The sequence below is a fragment of the Lissotriton vulgaris genome, chromosome 1_1, assembly GCF_964263255.1.
Source record: "Lissotriton vulgaris chromosome 1_1, aLisVul1.2, whole genome shotgun sequence".
NCBI lineage: Eukaryota > Metazoa > Chordata > Amphibia > Caudata > Salamandridae > Lissotriton > Lissotriton vulgaris.
In genome coordinates this window covers 2,051,450,934-2,051,469,452 of record NC_141685.1, presented here as the reverse complement: position 1 = coordinate 2,051,469,452, position 18,519 = coordinate 2,051,450,934, and the positions used below count along the sequence as shown (strand labels likewise).

Sequence of the window (18,519 nt, the reverse complement as noted above, 5' to 3'; positions counted from 1 at the left end):
ATCTGTTAGGAGTCTAAACCACACAGGGGCTGTCAAGGTAAAATCCCCACAATGATGGACCATATTGTATGTGTAAAAAATAGATAAACAATACCCGGTCAACCAGGTATGTATAAAAACAGCTAGCTAGTAAAGATACCTGATTGGAAGAAATCTATTGTGGGTATTTAGGGAAACAAACCCCACGGTGGTGGGCCGTTGGGAAACCCGATGTGGTGCACGAATGTGCATTTACCCAATGTTAAATAGGCAAGGAAACGAACCCCACAATGGTCGGCCGTAGGGAAACGTAATATGGTGCACAAAAAGGTGCAGTCACCCAATATTTAAAAAGCAAGGCTAACGCCATATGCAAACGGCCATCGGAGTTAAGGCTGGGAGTGAGTGGATCAGCAACACCAAGCGGTGTGATATGGTAACCGTAAGAGATAAATAAAAGAGATCCAGCAAACATTACTAACAATGCCAGGCTTTTGGAGGTCACTGAGACCGCTGGGTGTGAGCGAGTGAGTGGCTTTCCTCAAGGCAGCCGCCAGGATACAGTCGTAATGGAGGGTAAAAGCCACCCCATAGATGAAGGTAAAGCGCAATGCACCAGGTTGGAATGGGTAAGTTAAAATGAAACAGTGTCCGACCAGTAGTCCTGACTGAATACAGCACAAACTCGGAGCAGAAGTAGAAATCGTGTATCAGCAGGGGTGTGCAAGAATAGAGAGCCTGAGGCTGACAGTATGTAAGGTCAGTTTAGAAAATAATGAAACTCGTGGTCGGTGTTGTGACCTTTGGTCACACCTTGGAGTCTAGAAATCCATTTAGATTCCATCTGGCGCAGTGCAAGCTCTCTGTTACCCCCCCGGTTATTTGGTGGTGCATGGTCAATGCCACAGAATCTAAATGTGTTATTCCCCTTGTGCACATCGCGGTAGTGTTCAGTCATGGGGTATTTCGTATCGTCATTAAGTAGCGCATGACGATGTTCTTGTATCCTTTTCTTTAGGTTGTGCGCTGTACTGCCCACATACACCATTCCACATGAGCACTCTAGGGTGTACACTATATACTGTGTATTACAGTTAATTAAGTTTTAATCACATATGTTTTGGTGGTGTTGTAACAAAACTCTTTGCGTCTGTTAAAACCATATGGGCAAACATTACAGGTTGTGCAGGTGAAAAACCCTTTAGGTGCAGGGGGTAACAGTGTGTCAGGGGGCTTTGTGGTGACATAACTGGGGCAAGTTTTCTCCTCAATGTTCGGCCCCTTCTGTACACAAGTGAAGGCTTCTGGTTGATTAATGGGTGCAATTTGGGAATATCCCTAAGTAAGTGTCAATGCTTCCTGAAGGCCTGGAAGATCTTACTACTGTGTGCTGTGTAGTTTGTATAAAATGAGATCTTGTCCCTATGTATGCCTGTGCCTTGCCCCCCCTCCTGCTTGTGGCGGTGGATGGTTTGAGGGTATCTGCTCGTGGAAGAATGCATATTTTTTGTTCAGCTATGCTCAAGGTGTGATGGTCATAACCCCTATTGATGAAACGTTATCTAATATAAGTGATGTTGTCCCTAAACTCCTTGTCTCTACTGCAATTACGACGGGTTCTGACCATCTCTCCAAAAGGGATATTGGTGATCACCGAACGTGCATGTGCACTCGCAACGTGTAATATGCTGTTGCATGCGGTAGATTTTCTAAACAGAGTGCTGTGTACCTGTCCTACAGCTTGAAGGTTATTGGACCTCAGGTCACCATTAGTGACGTCTTTCGCCATATACTTATATCGGTATGTATATGGTTTATATACTACACTTGCTTGATACCGAGCGTAGGGACTTAGATTCAGTTATTGTAATTTCAAAGGTCCACCCACCACCATATTGTTTTCATGTGGATCATCCCACGTCCCATCAGACCTATATATATTAGGAGTACACCCCCACAGATTTTATGTTTCTAAAGCTCCAGAGGGAGTACCATTGTGCCACTATGGATTTGATATGTCATTCTCTGCATTTAATCAAGGTTGTTTACAACTTAGGCTACATTCAGTTTTATGACACGTTGCCACCCACTACATTCCACTAGGTATATTGCACAGGTCCTGTAAATAGCCTTATGTACTTAGATATGTTGTCATACTGTACAGACCTAACCAGCACCTGGGATCGTGACTCGCCCCGATGGTGACTGATAGGTCTTTATCTTATTGTTGTTCATGTCTTTTTTATTGTCATATTCTATATGTGTGGCCTTGATCCCATGTCTTCTTTAATGCAATATCCTGTATGCGTGGCCTTGATCCCACTTTTTAACAGCACCCTTTGTCGTTTATGCAGTTTTGTCAAAAAAAATGTTAATTTTTTGTTAGTATCATAATGTGGTAGTTCGCTGTCTATGTTACATAGCACTTATGTATGCTACTTATGTTCTTTTTCCAGCCCTGACGAAGTTCGCTCCTAGAACGGAACGCGTTGGCTGATGTCTATTTTCTTTACATTTGGATATATTTAAATAAAGACGGTACCAGCGAAGAAACTGATCGTGCTTCATTATTACATGCCATTACACCCTGATAGTGCACCGCTCCATTGCTTCTCCGGACCTCATGGAGGTCTGCCTGAGCAAACTCGGAGAAAAAGGACCATGGGGAAGGGGATGAGAGGCAGGTGCATACCCAGGCCCTGGGGGCCCCCACGGGTGGGCCCATGTTCTGCCTTCCCCTGCTTTAGAATCGCTGGACCTCACGGAGGTCTGACTGACCCTCTCCCTAGGAATCCAGAGGAAAATTACCCCCTTTATTGTCATCCGTGCACACGAGGTGACAGAGGGGACCCAATACAAAAAAGTATATGACCTCTTGGAGCCCTCGCTGGGATTGAGGAGGCAAATGGCCCGTCATCAGGACTTCCAGGGAAACCTGGCCATCTGGTCACCCCATAGGAAAGCATTGGGTACAACCAGATGGCAGAGGGGATCGGTGCGACCAGATGGCCGAGGGGAAAGGTGCGACCAGATGGCCGGGCACGAAAGGGAAGCCATCTGGCCACTCTGTGCCCCAATCAAAGAGCGAACAGGCACCGGGGCATGGGGGACAGGTGGCCCAGGACCCCAGCTGGGCCCCAGCCATGGAGGCTGCGAGGGGGACATGACGGCCCTCTGATCCGGGGCCCAGAGACACCTTGACAAGCAGGGCAGGCCTGCACGGGGCAGCTAGACCCTTGTCCTGGGCCCTTGATGGAGAAGCAGGCCCGGGGACGGGGGATGGGGCCCAGGGCGAAGCACCCAACCCAGGCCCGACAAGGCCCCTGGACCCAGTCAGGGATCCCAAGCTCAGAGGCGCAGGGGATGTCTATTTTCTTTACATTTGGATATATTTAAATAAAGAGGGTACCAGCAAAGAAATTGATTGTGCTTCATTAGTACATGCCATTACACCTTGGTAGTGCACCGCTCCATTGCTTCTCCAGTTTTGTCTCCCGAGCAGGCGGGTTGCACCCCTCAACGGCAGGTGCAGATTGTACACACCGTTCATTTCATTGATATTTAGACCATACTTTGGTTGATATCACTGAGGTCTGCGTGGCACTTGGAGTCCGCCGTCGGATCTTTGTTTCTACCTCCGTAAGGTCCGGTGATGCTGAGACAGGAGAAGGCAACATCCAGGCCCACCCAACGCACCTGCCTCTCCTCCCCTTGCCGATGGTCCTTTTTCTCCGAGTCTGCTTGCCCCGAGAGCAGGCAGGGGATGCTTAGCCAGCATACACCGGAAAAGGGTGGCCTGCTCCAGCTGTACTCTGATCGATTGGGCACTCTCGGTCCGTTTCGGGATGGACTGCTTGGCCAGCCTCATCTGTTGTTTCAAGCAAGGAGCTTTCACCCCGCAACGAAGATTGAGTGGCCCCGGCAACTCGTGCCCCCCAGTGGTCTGACCCGAGCAGAAGGAGTCGGGTGGCGTCAGGCCCTTGGATGCTGCTGCCCAGCAGGTCTGTAGGCCCCGCGTACCACACTGTCACCCCTCTCTGCCCAGCACATTTCCACAGCAGCTCGGAACAACTGTTCCAAGGGGTATGCCGCCAAGCTCCAGCACCCCTGAGTCTTCCTCAGGCTGCGACTCTGCCCGCCTCTCCCTCACGGGGTGAAGAAATCAAAAAAACCTTCTTAGGGGTCCCACTGATACTTGGTGCTTTTAAACCAACAAAGAAGAAATTGGCACAGAAGCTGAAATATAAAAGAACATCTTTATTAAGCTCAAATGACTCAGATTACGCCACACAGAAGCCTTAGCAACTGAATGAGGCAGTCTGAGGAGTACAGAAAACTGGGGCCTTATATATGCTTAGGGTTACATAGTCATCATAAGACCAAGGGGCAGTCTTGGCTCATGTAAGCATGCAAAAATGACTAAATGGCCATACAAGATCTGCTTGCTCAACAAAGTGTGAGGAGAGTTACTTCTCCATACAGCAGCAAAAATAGCCTGACAGTTATACTAGAGAAGCAGGTGCATTCAACTAGCTAGGCCCTTCTGGGCATGTGCGAAGGTGCAAGATGCTAAATATAGTTCGTTTCTAGGCAGATTACAAGAGTAGTCAACACTGAGGGAGGACAGAGCACATGATGAGCACATGGCAGCACATGGCAAACTAAAATGGCTGCCAGAAATACAAAATGGCTTTCACAAAACGGATAAGATAATTTCTAAATACAGGATGGCTTCTGCTAATGCTAACCCATTGCTGTCAATTTACAACAGACGACCGTTTTAGCATTAGCTGAAGACATTCCTATGATCCAGTAGGAACATAGAAAATATATGAACATTAATTTTCATAATTTTATCAATTTCCTAATTCATTGCTAGGTGGGCATTTTCCATTCTAAACATTCCATTAAGCGAATATATATAAGTATAAGCAGCAATACAAAGAGAACAGAGCATTGGGTCATGATAAACATACAGATAGCAGGAGAGAGCAATGGCCACTATTACAAACAGAATTATCATCTTTCTAGTCCTAAGCAAAAGCAAATCCTAAAATCATCTAGTAAACATTTTCAGGGCTCCTATGCATTTCAGTGACTATTCATTTTAATTTCAGAATAGCCAACAGCACATATCTAATAAAAACATTTTCCAATTGGCGGTTACATGTTCTTTGTACCAGGGCTAGAACATCAATCATATCTGGGGCCAGGAGGACCACACAGGCCATAGGAATTAGGACGAAGAGCTGCAAAGGGCTACTCCTCCTCAAAAATGGGACGAATAAAGGGGTACAATATTGACAAGAAAAAGAAGTTGTCCTTGGGAAATTGAAGCCGATGTACAACCAACCAGAGGGGAGTCTTCTCCCTGTGTCCGTTTGAGCCTCACAGGCAGGCTCTTGTTGTTTCCACGGTGGAGCTACACAACTCGCAACTCAAGAATCACAGCCCAGTTTCAAGGGAAAAGTCTCTTCTTTCAGGATAGGGCAGTCACCCAACAGGCAAATGCTCTTAGCGATCCTGTCCATTGTCTCAGGCAGTGCACTTCACTTCAATCTAACAGGCACCAGAGACACAGCACCTGTACCCTAATCGCAAGTCCTTCCCTAACCCCTGTTTTGCTCTGCTGGCGCACTGCTCATTCGTTGGGGAAAAACATTGCATCCAGTGTGCTCAGGCACCTCTTGACCAACCACCAAAGGAGCAAACTTGTATTCACTTTAGGACCAGGATTCAGAGGCCTGATGCTAGGATCTCTGAAGCAACCCTTGTTTCAAAAGGGGTCACGTCAAGCAAAGCCTCCTCGCCATTCTGATCGGTCTGTGACTCTCAGCTGGGCATGATCCACGACTTCTCCTTTCTGATTTGTGACCCCGTCCTTCACCCAAGACAGTGGCAGGGGTACACATTTGATCACAGGGCTTCCGCCTTCACTGAGGTCCTAGTTGCCAGCAATGCCTGTGCTGGTTACCTTCACCTTGGCATTAAGCTGGACTGGTGCTGACACTGACTACCCAGGCTGAATCTGATGTCCGGGCCCTCTGGCAATGGTTGTAAGGCAGCAAATATCTATTGGTGGACAGAACAAAAGGTCTTTAGGCAAGGCACAGAAACAGTCTATCAACAGAGAGGATAGTGTCAGAATAATTCCTAGTCTTGGGACGCCCCATATATTAGCAAGGCACCCAAGAACCACTTTCATCTCTCTTTGAGAGAGTAAAAAAAAAAAAAAGCCTGGACCTATTGCAAGTATAAAAGGAACATCACCCAATCCGAAGCAGCAAAGGAAGTCTGTATTAATTTACTAAACTCATAGGAAAAGAGAAAAACAACACAGACATACTCTAAATCCTCACATTGGTGTATTCCTGTGTACTAATCTGAAAACCCTCAAAAAAGGAAATGTTTTACACTTTTGCACATAAACTTTACATTACTTGTACAGGACTGCAGACACTTCTAAAATGATTCCTTTTAACCCCTTCGATGCTGATGACGAGCTCAGCTCGTCATCACCCACGGGTGGCGTGTGCTGATGACGAGCTGAGCTCGTCATGTATCGCGGTAATTTCAAAAATGCCGCACAGCGCAAAAATCGGCGCAAAAATCGCCGCAGCAGCGATGCGGTTAATAAAAAGCACCTAGATTGTACGCTTAGAACCATGCTCTCATGTTATAGGAGTAGCAGTAAAATCTAAAGCTGCTACTTTAACAGGAGTTCTTATCTATAAAACAATATTTCCTTCAAAACATTTTTTGCTAAGGATCACATGAGCATCTTTCCTGCGTTCTACTTTTCATGATCCAAACTATGCAACATCAGCTCTAATAAGGACTGTCAGTTTATTTCTACAGACTAGCTAATAAAAAAACTAGCAATGCACTTGCAAAACTACAATAATGGTGTTATCGCCTAAGACTTGTAGAACAAAACTACCCACATCTAAGTCCCCTTAAAGGTCAAAATAAGGGAACAGCAATCTAGACTATTTATCCTGTCATTAAAACATAAGACAGGATGGGCAGTAACATAGCATATATATATATATTCATTTTAATAATGCTAACACTTTTTAAAATAGTATTACTAAATAGCCAATTAAGTGTCTTATTGCTATTTCACAGACAGTTTAGAAGCAGCAAAAAAAATTGAAAAAAGGATAGAGCAACATACATATTACCTAGCCTTAATTTGTAGAGGAGCTAGCCTCCTTCCCCCATTTTGACAGTAGGAAACCTGAAACAGGTTTCACTTCTGTCAACACTATCAACCCCTCTGTGTAGCAACTGGCCAATAATAAAGTTATAGGAGGTACATAGCACTTTTGAGGAGGTAAAGAATATGAATACCCAAACCCCAATCCTTCTTTCCCTGCGCTGCCATCTTGTCTTTCAAAAAGTTTCAGATGTCAAAGTGTCAAAGCAGAACTTTACTCGGGGATCCCTGCCAGGCTTCTAAATATAGAACTGACATTTAACTCTTCCCAGCTGTCCTATTCTGTGTGCGAATGCAGCCCCATTCCCCTGTTTGTCAGTTTACAGTTAAGAGAATACCTTTTGCTGATTTTTGATACATATTTTCAATCATAAGCAGTGTGCAATATACTTGTCTAACAATATAGTAGTCAGCTATTTGTATTATACCTAAATGTATGCATTTACTGAAGCCTAAGGCACTTTAAAAACTGCTCTAAATGGAAAAAAATGCTGTTTAAATAGTGAAATTTACCCAATTTCAACTTTGATATTTGAGGCACTTATTAATATCCTATAATTTTTTACATACAATTCATCCTAGAAATGTTCTCTAGATAGCCTAGGAGTAAGAAATCAAAAAGAATCATACATACCATTATAAAAATGAGTTTTTTACGCCTGCGCAGAGTGAAATTCCATATGATAAATATTCTCATTATGCGGTACAACACAACTTAAATTTAATTTTAATGCTAGGAGGTCACAGTAGGAGTATTACGCTTTATAAATATTAAAAAACGAATTTAAAAGCACTTATTTTTATAATAATTTTTCATAATTAATAAAAAATAAAAATAAAACCAATCAATCAATCAATCACGGAATTTGTATAGTGTGCTACTCACCCGTGGGGGTCTCAAGGCGCTGAGGGGGGGGCCGCTACTGCTCGAACAGCCAGGTCTTGAGTTGTTTCCTGAAGGAGAGGTGATCCAGGGTCAGCCGTAGGTGAGTGGGGAGGGAGTTCCATGTCTTGGCTGCCAGGTAGGAGATCTTCCTCCGATGGTGGATTTCCGAATTCGTGGGACGGAGGCGAGGGCGAGGCTGGCGGATCTGAGCTGGCGGGTGGTTGTGTAGAAAGTGAGGCGGCTGTTGAGGTACTTCGGGCCCATGTTGTGGAGAGCCTTGTGTGTGTGGGTGAGGAGTCTGACCGTGATCCTCTTGTTAACGGGGAGCCAGTGCAAGTCTTTCAGGTGGGCAGAGATGTGGCTGCGGCGAGGGATGTCCAGGATGAGTCGTGCTGAGGAGTTCTGAATGAGCTGGAGTCTTTTCTGGAGTTTGGCTGTGGTTCCAGAATAGAGGGTGTTCCCGTAGTCCAGGCGGCTGGTGACGAGGGCCTGGGTGACCGTCTTCCTGGTTTCTGTGGGGATCCATCGGAAGATCTTTCAGAGCATGCACAGGATGTTGAAGCAGGATGATGAGACTGCGTTCACTTGCTTGGTCATCGTGAGGGAGGAGTCCAGGACAAAGCCCAGGTTGCGTGCGTGGTCCGTTGGTTTGGGTGCGCTGCCCAGGGCAGGGGGCCACCAGGAGTCATCCCACGCAGAGGGAGATGGTCCGAGGATGAGGACTTCCGTCTTGTCTGAGTTCAGTTTCAGACGGCTGATCTTCATCCATTCTGCGATGTCTTTCATACCTTCCTGGAGGTTGGCTTTGGCGGTGGCGGGGTCGTTGGTGAGGGAGAGGATCAGTTGGGTGTCGTCGGCGTAGGAGATGATGTTGAGGTTGTGTTGGCGTGCGATGGCTGCGAGAGGGCTCATTTCGACGTTGAAGAGGGTGGGGCTGAGTGAGGATCCTAGCGGAAAGCCGCAGATGACTTCGTGGCCGCAGAACGGAACGGGGGAGGTGGACTCTCTGCGTTCTTCCGGCGAGGATTGAGATGATCCACTCGTGGCCCGCTCCTTGGATTCCGGTGTTGCTGAGGCGCTGTATCAGGGTGCGGTGGCAGACGGTGGCGAAGGCTGCTGAGAGGTCCAGGAGGATGAGGACAGCCGTTTCCCCGTTGTCAAGCAGGGACCTGATGTCGTCGGTGGCTGCGATGAGGGCGGTCTCGGTGCTGTGGTTTGCTCGGAATCTGGACTGTGAGGGGTCGAGGGATCTGTTGGTCTCAAGGAAGGCGGAGAGTGGTCTGTTGACGGTCTTTTCGATGACTTTGGCTGGAAAGGGGAGGAGCGATATGGTGCAGAAGTTCTTCAGGCCTGTGGGGTCCGCAGCGGGTTTCTTGAGGAGGGCGCTCAGGTCGGCATGTTTCCAGCTCTCCGGGAAGGTGGCGGTTGCGAAGGAGCTGTTGATGATGTTCCGGGTTGGAGTACGATGATGGAGTCGGCTTTGTTGAAGATGTGGTGTGGGCAGGGGTCGGTGGGGGAGCCAGAGTGGATGGTGTTCATTGTGTGGGTGGTGTCTTCGGTGCTGACAATCATTTTTGATAATTCCACATGAAAAGCAAGCTGCATCTCTTGCCTATCATATTTAGACGCATTCATTCACAAGCCTAAGCACAGAAGCCTAACTTGAAACATGAAAAGTTTTGCGCCACTTTTTTAAAAGGACAGTCATTATTTAACATCAGAACCACGAATATGCTTATAAAAAAGGCTTTAAGAATGGAAATCCTTACGTTAAACATTTTCCTGTTATCCAAAATAATGAACCTGATTTTTGTAACTTTTTAAAACAGCAGTCTGAAATGCAGGATTTTACCCAGTGTTTAACTGACAAAATCCTGGCTGAATCAACATTCCTGTCTCTCCGTGGCCTACAATCAAAACAACAGCTGCTGCTAATCGGCAGTTAAAACACTGCTGTGTAAACCTTTTTATTTTTTTTAGTGTTAAAATGGAAGCACAGTGGCAGTCTATTTAAAACTGAGGCATTTCAATGCCTGTTCTATAATATGTGTTTTAGTTCAACAACATCCAATTTACTCAGATAATGTATTTGCCTGTTAATATCTAATACAATGTATCTAAGGAAAATGTTTTATAATTATTTATTTATTACAAAACACACAATTTCGTTTTTGAGGCCTATTTTATTCCTATTGAATGGGAATTCTAATTTTATCTTTTAAGCATTGGCAGTTTGTGCATGTGCATAATTGCTTACTCTTATCAATTTAATAATAACATACAGTTTTTTAGCATATCATATGGTTCATTTCTGGATTTTTATCTAATTTTTATTTAATATTAATTAAATGACATTTTGCATAACAGACTGATGAAAACAAAAAAAAACACAAACACACATTGAGCTCATTCGAGACATATACAGAAGGGGTAAAACACTCAGGACACACAATACAGCGCGCTTAAGGCTAGCAATCCTTACACAAAGAGCGCAATAGCTATTTACTTACAGAAGTTGCAATGTAAAACCACGAACCACATAGACATTTAAACACACATTTAATCCACAGATGAACACTTAAGACAGAAACAAAGGACAGCCCACAGACTGTACTTAAACTAAACCATTTGTAAATACTAGTTGTAAGTCATATTTACAAGAAGCGCTTCTCAATAATATTCCAAAAGACTACAAAAAACAGCCCAACAAACTGTTTTATTTCCAAGAAGCCAAAATACACTCAATTCACTAGCTTTGGCTGGCAGAACACCAAAAAATCGCTCTGCCTATCTCTTTTTAAAAATGTGTGCAGAAAAAGGATCCTTGTTTGTATTCTGTCCATATTTGAATTCCAGGGGGATACATAATCACCAAGGGTTTTTATACCTAAACCTATCTAGGCATTCCCTCAAGGGAGCCGGCTAATTTAATTCACATCTCCAAAAAGCAACACATTCTTCGATGTGTGCTTGAAACAGGCATGCCAAAAATATTGCAAAAATATGCAAATATTATATAATCAAAGTAGTGCTTAAGGTACTCTTCGTACGTTGCGCCGTTCAAAAAAAGTCAAACAGAGAAAAATCTCCTCATTACCTGCCTACATAAATTGCAATTTACATATTACATACATACTAATCAAAAGTTGGCAAATCTAAGCCACAGTAAGTGTTACTAAACTACCTTACCAATTAAAGGCATCAAAACCAACAGCAAGTGCCACAGAACGACTCTTACCAAACAAATGGTTGTCCAAATTCTAACTGCCAAGTTCTGAGTGACCTAACGGTCTTTTTTAGAATACTCACGCCAAAAAGGTTCTCAGTCAGGGGTGACATCATGTGGAGGATCAAAATCAGGAAGATCAGAAATATACTGGGCTGCAGAGACAGAGAATCCCCAACATCTCTGTGCACAGAGTACCTCCTTACTAGAATCCTGTCCTGTCCTCCTCAGTAGATTTTTGTCTCCTGACAAGATCACTCCCTCAGATACCCACTTCTCCGATGAGGTCCACGTTGGATCGCCATTTGAAGACATCAAAAAACCTTCTTAGGGGTCCCACTGATAGTTGGTCCTTTTAAACCAACAAAGAAGAAATTGGCACAGAAGCTGAAAAATAAAAGAACATCTTTATTAACCTCAAATGAGTCAGACTACGTCACACAGAAGCCTTAGCAACTGAATGAGGCAGTCTGAGGAGTACAGAAAACTGGGGCCTTATATATGCTTAGGGTTACATAGTCATCATAAGACCAAGGGGCAGTCTTGGCTCATGTAAGCATGCAAAAATTACTATGATGGGCATACAAGATCTGCTTGCTCAAGAAAGTGGGAGGAGAGTTACTTCTCCATACAGCAGCAAAAATAGCCTGACAGTTATACTAGAGAAGTTGGTGCATTCTACTTGCTAGGCCCTTCTGGGCATGTGCGAAGGTGGAAGATGCTAAATATAGTTTGTTTCTAGTCAGATTACAAGAGTAGTCAACACTGAGAGAGGACAGAGCACATGGTGAGCACGTGGCAGCACATATAATAGAATAGAATAGAATAGAATAGATGTGAACTTGTAAAGCGCGATTTGCTGCCCGGGGGCGTCCAAGCGCTAAAGTAACCAGAACCTACCGGAGAAGAGAGGAGGACGAAACTAATGTTTAATGGGGGGAATTAAACAAGAAAGTCTTTAATTGTTTACGAAACACAGTGAGGTTGGGATTAGCTCTGAGATGAAGTGGCAGAGTATTCCAGGTTTTGGACGCATTGTACGCGAACGTCCTTACGCCTGATCTGGATCTTTTTATTCTTGGCGCCCCTGCTAGAAAGGTCTGGCTGGAGCGAAGGCTTCTGTTGGGAATGTAGTGAGTAACTAAGTCACGGGCAATGCTGGGTCCTGTGTCCCAGAATGCTTGGTGGGCTATGCACATTGCTTTAAAAAGAACCCTCTGCCGAACCGGTAGCCAGTGAAGGCTAACCAGTCCGGCCCTCACTGATTGTCTACGAGGGATTTTGAGCAGTAGGCGTGCTGCGCAGTTCTGCACTATCTGCAGTCTACGCAGGGTGTACTCTGGGGCACCAAGATAAAGCACATTGTTAAAATCGAGGCGTGAGTGTATAAGACCTTGTATGGCTACCTGTTTGGCTTCCATAGGAAGGAGGGGGAAGATTTTATTTAACATCCTCATGATGCAAAAACAGGTGGCCGATAGTTTTGTGGCTTGAACGTTGAAGGACAGAGATCTGTCCAGCCACACTCCAAGGCTCTTAATATTGTTTTTGGGGACGGGGGGGACCCAGACACGGAGGCCACAAGGAGGGGGGGGCAAGATCTGAGGGGCCTAGGAGCATCAGCTCCGTTTTGTCCCCATTCAACTTGAGGGATGATGAAGACTACCAAGTCTTCACCTCCACATGGCAACTTAAAATGGCTGCCAGAAATACAAAATGGCTTTCACAAAACGGATAAGATAACTTCTAAATACAGGATGGCTTCTGCTAATGCTAACCCATTGCTGTCAATTTACAACAGGGGGAGATGGTTGGGCCTGCTGGTGCCCTTTCGACTGCACCTCTGCACACCCCTCCAGCAAGCCCTCCTACCCAGGCTGGTGGGCTCCTTCTCCTGGCAGGCTGGAGGGGTGCACGAAGTTTGCCGGTTGGGGAGATGGGCATGCAGCCCCCCACCCCGTCAGCAGGTGCAGCTACTGGGTTGATACTGCCAGTAGCATATGCTTGTCTCAAAGATTAAGCCATGCACTTTGTAAGTACACAAGGCCAATTCAGTGAAACTTCGAATGGCTCCTTAAATCAGTTATGGCTCCTTTGATCGCTCCATCTGTTACTTGGATAACTGTGGTAATCCTAGAGCTAATACATGCCGATGAGCGCAGACCTCCCGGGATGCATGCATTTATCAGACGAAGACCAAACCGGTCTTGCTCGGCCGCTTTGGTGACTCTAGAAAACCACGGGTCGATCGCACGACCCCGTGAAGGCGACAATACATTCGAATGTCTGACCTATCAACTTTCAATGGTAATTTCTGTGCCTACCATGGTGACCATGGGTAACGGGGAATCAGGGTTCGATCCCGGAAAGGGAGCCTGAGAAACGGCTACCACATCCAAGGAAGGCAACAGGCGCACAAATTACCCACTCCCAACTCGGGGAGGCAGTTACGAAAAATAACAATACAGGACTCTTTCGAGGCCCTGTATTTGGAATGAGTACACTTTAAATCCTTTAATGAGGATCCAATGGAGGGCAAGTCTGGTGCCAGCAGCCGCGGTAATTCCAGCTCCAATAGCATATATTAAAGTTGCTGCAGTTAAAAAGCTCATAGTTGAATCTTATGATCGATTGACAAATTGATAGCTCTTTCTCAATTTTGTGGGTGGTGGTGCATGGCCGTTCTTAGTTGGTGGAGCGATTTGTCTGGTTAATTCCGATAACGAACGAGACTCCTCCATACTAACTAGTTACGCGACCCCTAGCGGTCGGGGTCTAATTTCTAAGAGGGACAATGGCATTCAGCCACACGAGATTGAGCAATAACAGGTCTGTGATGCCCTTAGATGTCTGGGGCTGCACGCGGGCTACACTGAATGGATCAACTTGTGTCTACCCTTCGCTGATAGGTACGGGTAACCCGCTGAACCGCGTTTGTGATAGGGATTGGGGATTGCAATTATTTCCCATGAATGAGGAATTCCTAGTAAGTGCGGGTCATAAGCTCACGTTGATTAAGTCCCTGCCCATTGTACACACCGCCCGTCACTACTGCTGATTGGATGGTTTAGTGAGGTCCTCGGATCGGCTCCGCCGGGGTCGGCAATGGCCCTGGTGTAGTGCTGAGAAGACAATCAATCTTGACTATCTAGAGGAAGTAAAAGTCTTAACAAGGTTTCTGTAGGTGAACCTGCAGAAGGATCATTAACGGGGGAGCGGGTCTAGCGACTGACGGCGCCAGCCTGGAGCGGTCTGCGGCTGCATGGGGTGCTTGGGTGAGGACCAGGCTTTCATTTGGCTTCTTCCTCCGGGGAGGACCCAACTGTTGCGTGAGGAACTGGGGATGGGGGCGGCCTGTCTCCTGTCCCTCTCTGGGAGGGGCACAGCGGTACGCCCTCCTGAGATGGAACACAAGCTCAACTGGCACCACCCCGCAGTGGGGGTAAAGTGAATGGCAGTGGGCTGGTATCACCCCTCCTAGAAGGACATGCTGCTGGCTGGGCCTTCCTGTGCCCAACTCCCGGGTAGACCGATATCCGGGCAACTGAGGTGGGGCCCTTCTTGTGTGGCAGGGCAGCCTGGAAGAGAAGGGGTCGAGGGCCTGCGAGGGGACCCTGGCTCCTCTCGGTGGGAGGCGTGCGGGATGGGGAGCCGCCTGGCTCTTCCCTTCCGGCACCTCTGGCATGGGCAAGGGTGGAGTGGGATGCACAAGCCAGCTTGGTGCATGGCTCGGGCCACCCGGCAACAGACAGCTGACTTGCAGGTGGAGTGATCCTCCCTCGATGCCAGGTACCTGGTTTGACCCTGTCCCGTGCGGCCAGGCTGAGGGGTTTGAAGACTCATGCGGTCCCTCCCAGTTACCCTGGGAGGGACCGGAGGCTGCGGGCTGCCAGCTCCCGTCGCACTGGGAGTCCCATTCCTCGCCCTTTTTACTCCCGGGCCGAGAGCCTGACAATGTTTTTTTCTCCCAACGGTGCAGCTGACTCCCAGAGGGGAAGCCTTGAACAGGGCACCTGGGCCTTCTCACCGAGCGGGCGGCGGACAGATGGTGTTGCCTTCCTCCTGCTTCTCCTGTGCCCGCAAGTGGGCGAACATTTTTGAAAAGTTGCCTGTGACTCTTGGCGGTGGATCACTCAGCTCAAGCGTCGATGAAGGATGCAGCTATCTGCGAGAATTGGTGTGAATTGCAGGACACATTGATCATCGACACTTCGAACGCACCTTCCAGCCCCGGGCTTCCCTGGGACGTGGCTGGGGCCGTCTCAGGATTAGCTCCAATTCCCCTTCATCCCCCCACAAGGTCAGACCCCCCGATCGCCTGTGGCAGGGTCCCTCACCAGTTCCTGTCGTGGATGTATGCCGACGGTGCGCCTGGTCCCTGAGAAAGGCGTCTGGTGACCGGTCCGGCCTGGGATTTGTCTTGGGGTGCCTAGCTGCGCACTGCATGTGGCTGTCTGTGGTGTCCCCCCGGCGGCCCGTGCACACGCGCCTCGGATGCCCACCTCTGCGGCCGGCTTCCCAGGGAGGGCAAAACCACTCCAGATCCGATCCAGGGAAAGAGGGCGAGCGTGCTGCCGGAACGCTAGGCCCCCTGCTCCGGCAGGGGCCTGGCCTTCACTGGCAACCTCCTTTGACGCTCTGGCATCATTCTTCCGACTACGACCTCAGATCAGACGTGGCGACCTGCTGAATTTAAGCACATTACTAAGCGGAGGAAAAGAAACTAACCAGGATTCCCCCAGTAACAGCGAGTGAAGAGGGAAGAGCCCAGCGCCGAATCCTCACCCGGGAAACGTGTTGTAGAGGAGACCGACTCCTCGTGCGTCGCTCAGGGGACCCAAGTCCTTCTGATCAAGGCTCACCCCCGGACGGTGTTAAGCCGGTACTGGCCCCCAGCGCACCGGGATCGAGTCTTCTCGGAGTCAGGTTGCTTGGGAATGCTTGGGAATGCAGCCCTAAGCGGGTGGTAAACTCCATCTAAGGCTCAATATGGGCGCGAGACCGATAGCCAACAAGTACCGTAAGGGAAAGTTATAAAGAACTTTGAAGAGAGAGTTCAAGAGGGCGTGAAACCATCGAGAGGTAAACGGGTGGGGTCCGTGCAGTCCGCACAGAGGATTCAACACGGCGGGAAGGTTGGTGGCCCGGGAGTTCCGGATCTCCTCCACGGGACCGCCCCCCTCAGGGCACTTTTCCTCCGTAGCAGTGAGCCGCAAATGGCTCAGGGTCGGCTGGGAATGCTTCGGGGTGGCAGGTGGCCCTCTGCTCTGGGCCAAGGGTGTTACAGCCCCCCTGGCAGCAGCTATGCCTTGTCTGTGGGGCAGTGGGAGATTCGCCTGTCTCCGCACCCTCCCACGGGAAACCATCCCCGGCCGTCCCTCGGGAACTGTCGACTGGGGCGGACTGTTCTCAGTGCGCCTCGACCGCGTCGTGCTGTCAGGTGGGGAGGCCCACGTCAGGCACCAGGGGTCTGCGGCAATGTTGGTTACACCCGCCCCACCCATCTTGAACCATGGACCAAGGAGTCTAACACGTGCACGAGTCGGAGGGAAGAGTGAAACCCTGTGGCGCAATGAAGGTGAGGGGCGGCACGCACCGGCTGAGGTGGGTTCCCGCCGCGCGTCCAGCGGCGGGCGCACCACTGGCCCGTCTCGCCGGCTCTGTCGGGAGGTTGGAGCATAAGCGTGTGTGTCGTAGGACCAGAAAGATGATAACTATGCCTGGGCAGGGCGAAGCCAGAGGAAACTCTGGTGGAGGTACGTAGCGGTCCTGACGTTCAAATCGGTAGCTGGTTCCCTCCGAAGTTTACGACAGGAAAGCTCACACTGAGAGTCTCCAGTTTTATCTGGTAAAGCGAATGATTAGAGGTCTTGGGGCAGAAACGATCTCAAACTATTCTGAAACTTTAAATGGGTAAGAAGCCCAGCTCGCTGGTGTGGAGCCGGGCATGGAATGCGAGTGCCTAGTGGGCCACCTTTGGTAAGCAGAACTGGCGCTGTGGGATGAACTGAACGCCGGGTTAAGGTGCCTGATGCCGACGCTCATCAGACCCCAGAAAAGCTGTTGGTTGATATAGACAGCAGATCAGTGGCCATGGAAGTCGGAATACTCTAAGGAGTGTGTAACAACTCACTAGACGAATCAACTAGCCCTGAAAATGGATAGTGCTGGAGTGTTGGGCCCATACCCGTACGTCGCCGGTGCTGAGAGCCGCGGGGGCTAAGCCGTGATGAGTAGGAGGGCCACTGCGGTCAGCACGGAAGCCCAGGGCAAGGGCCCGGGTGAAGCCACCGCATGTGCAGATCTTGGTGGAAGCAGCAAATATTCAAAAGAGAACTTTGAAGGCTTAAGTGGAGAAGGGCTCCATGTGAACCGCAGTTCAACATACATATGTCAGTCGGTCCTCAGAGATGGGTGAGCGCCGTTCGGAAAGGATGGGCAATGGCCTCTTTTGCCCTCAGGCTATCGAAAGGGAGTCGGGTTCAGATCCCCGAATTCGGAATGGCGAAGACGGGCGCCCTCGCGGCGTGCAGTGCGGTAACGCAAAGGATCCCGGAGAAGCCCGCGGGAGCCCCAGGGAGAGTTCTCTTTTCTTTGTGAAGGGCAGGGCGCCCTGGAATGGGTTCACCCCGAGAGAGGGGAATGAGCCTTGGAAAGCATCGCGGTTCCTCCGGCGTCCGGTAAGCTCTCGATGTTCCTTGAAAATCCGGGGGAGATGGTGTACATCTCGCGCCGGGCCGTACCCATATCCCCGGTAGCTTGTCTCCTTTCTGGTGAAGAATTGGCTTGGTAGTTTATTCTGCCCTGTTCCCATGATGCACTGGGCCAGGGACAGACTGATTTGCATATAGCCAGGTTCTGAGCTGGGATGGTGTAGTGAGATAAATAACGTTGATGGATCAAGCCCTGATCTTTGGACTGGGTAAGAGTGGTCTGCTTAATTCAGACACTCTGTTCATCACCACCCCCTTTTCTGAATCGTTTTTTTGGCCACTATAGGTGTGGCAGGGTATACTCAGACATGAGTCCCTTTCTCACTGCACCATCAGGATTCAAGCAAGCCGGGCCGAAGAAGGCTGAAATGCCAGAAACCGGTCCCCGGTAGCTTGTCTCCTTTCTGGTGAAGAATTGGCTTGGTAGTTTAGTCTGCCCTGTTCCCATGATGCACTGGGCCAGGGACAGACTGATTTGCATATAGCCAGGTTCTGA

At 48.5% G+C, this 18,519-nt stretch overlaps 3 pseudogenes; all 3 read left to right on the top strand.

Moving 5' to 3' along the window:
• Positions 1-13,284: 13,284 nt before the first annotated feature.
• On the top strand, positions 13,285-14,517 carry LOC147751595 (18S ribosomal RNA; annotated as a pseudogene).
• A 906-nt stretch (positions 14,518-15,423) lies between these two features.
• Positions 15,424-15,575, top strand: LOC147751594 (5.8S ribosomal RNA; annotated as a pseudogene).
• Positions 15,576-15,969: 394 nt separating this feature from the next.
• Positions 15,970-18,118, top strand: LOC147751593 (28S ribosomal RNA; annotated as a pseudogene).
• The last annotated feature ends 401 nt before the right edge of the window (positions 18,119-18,519 follow it).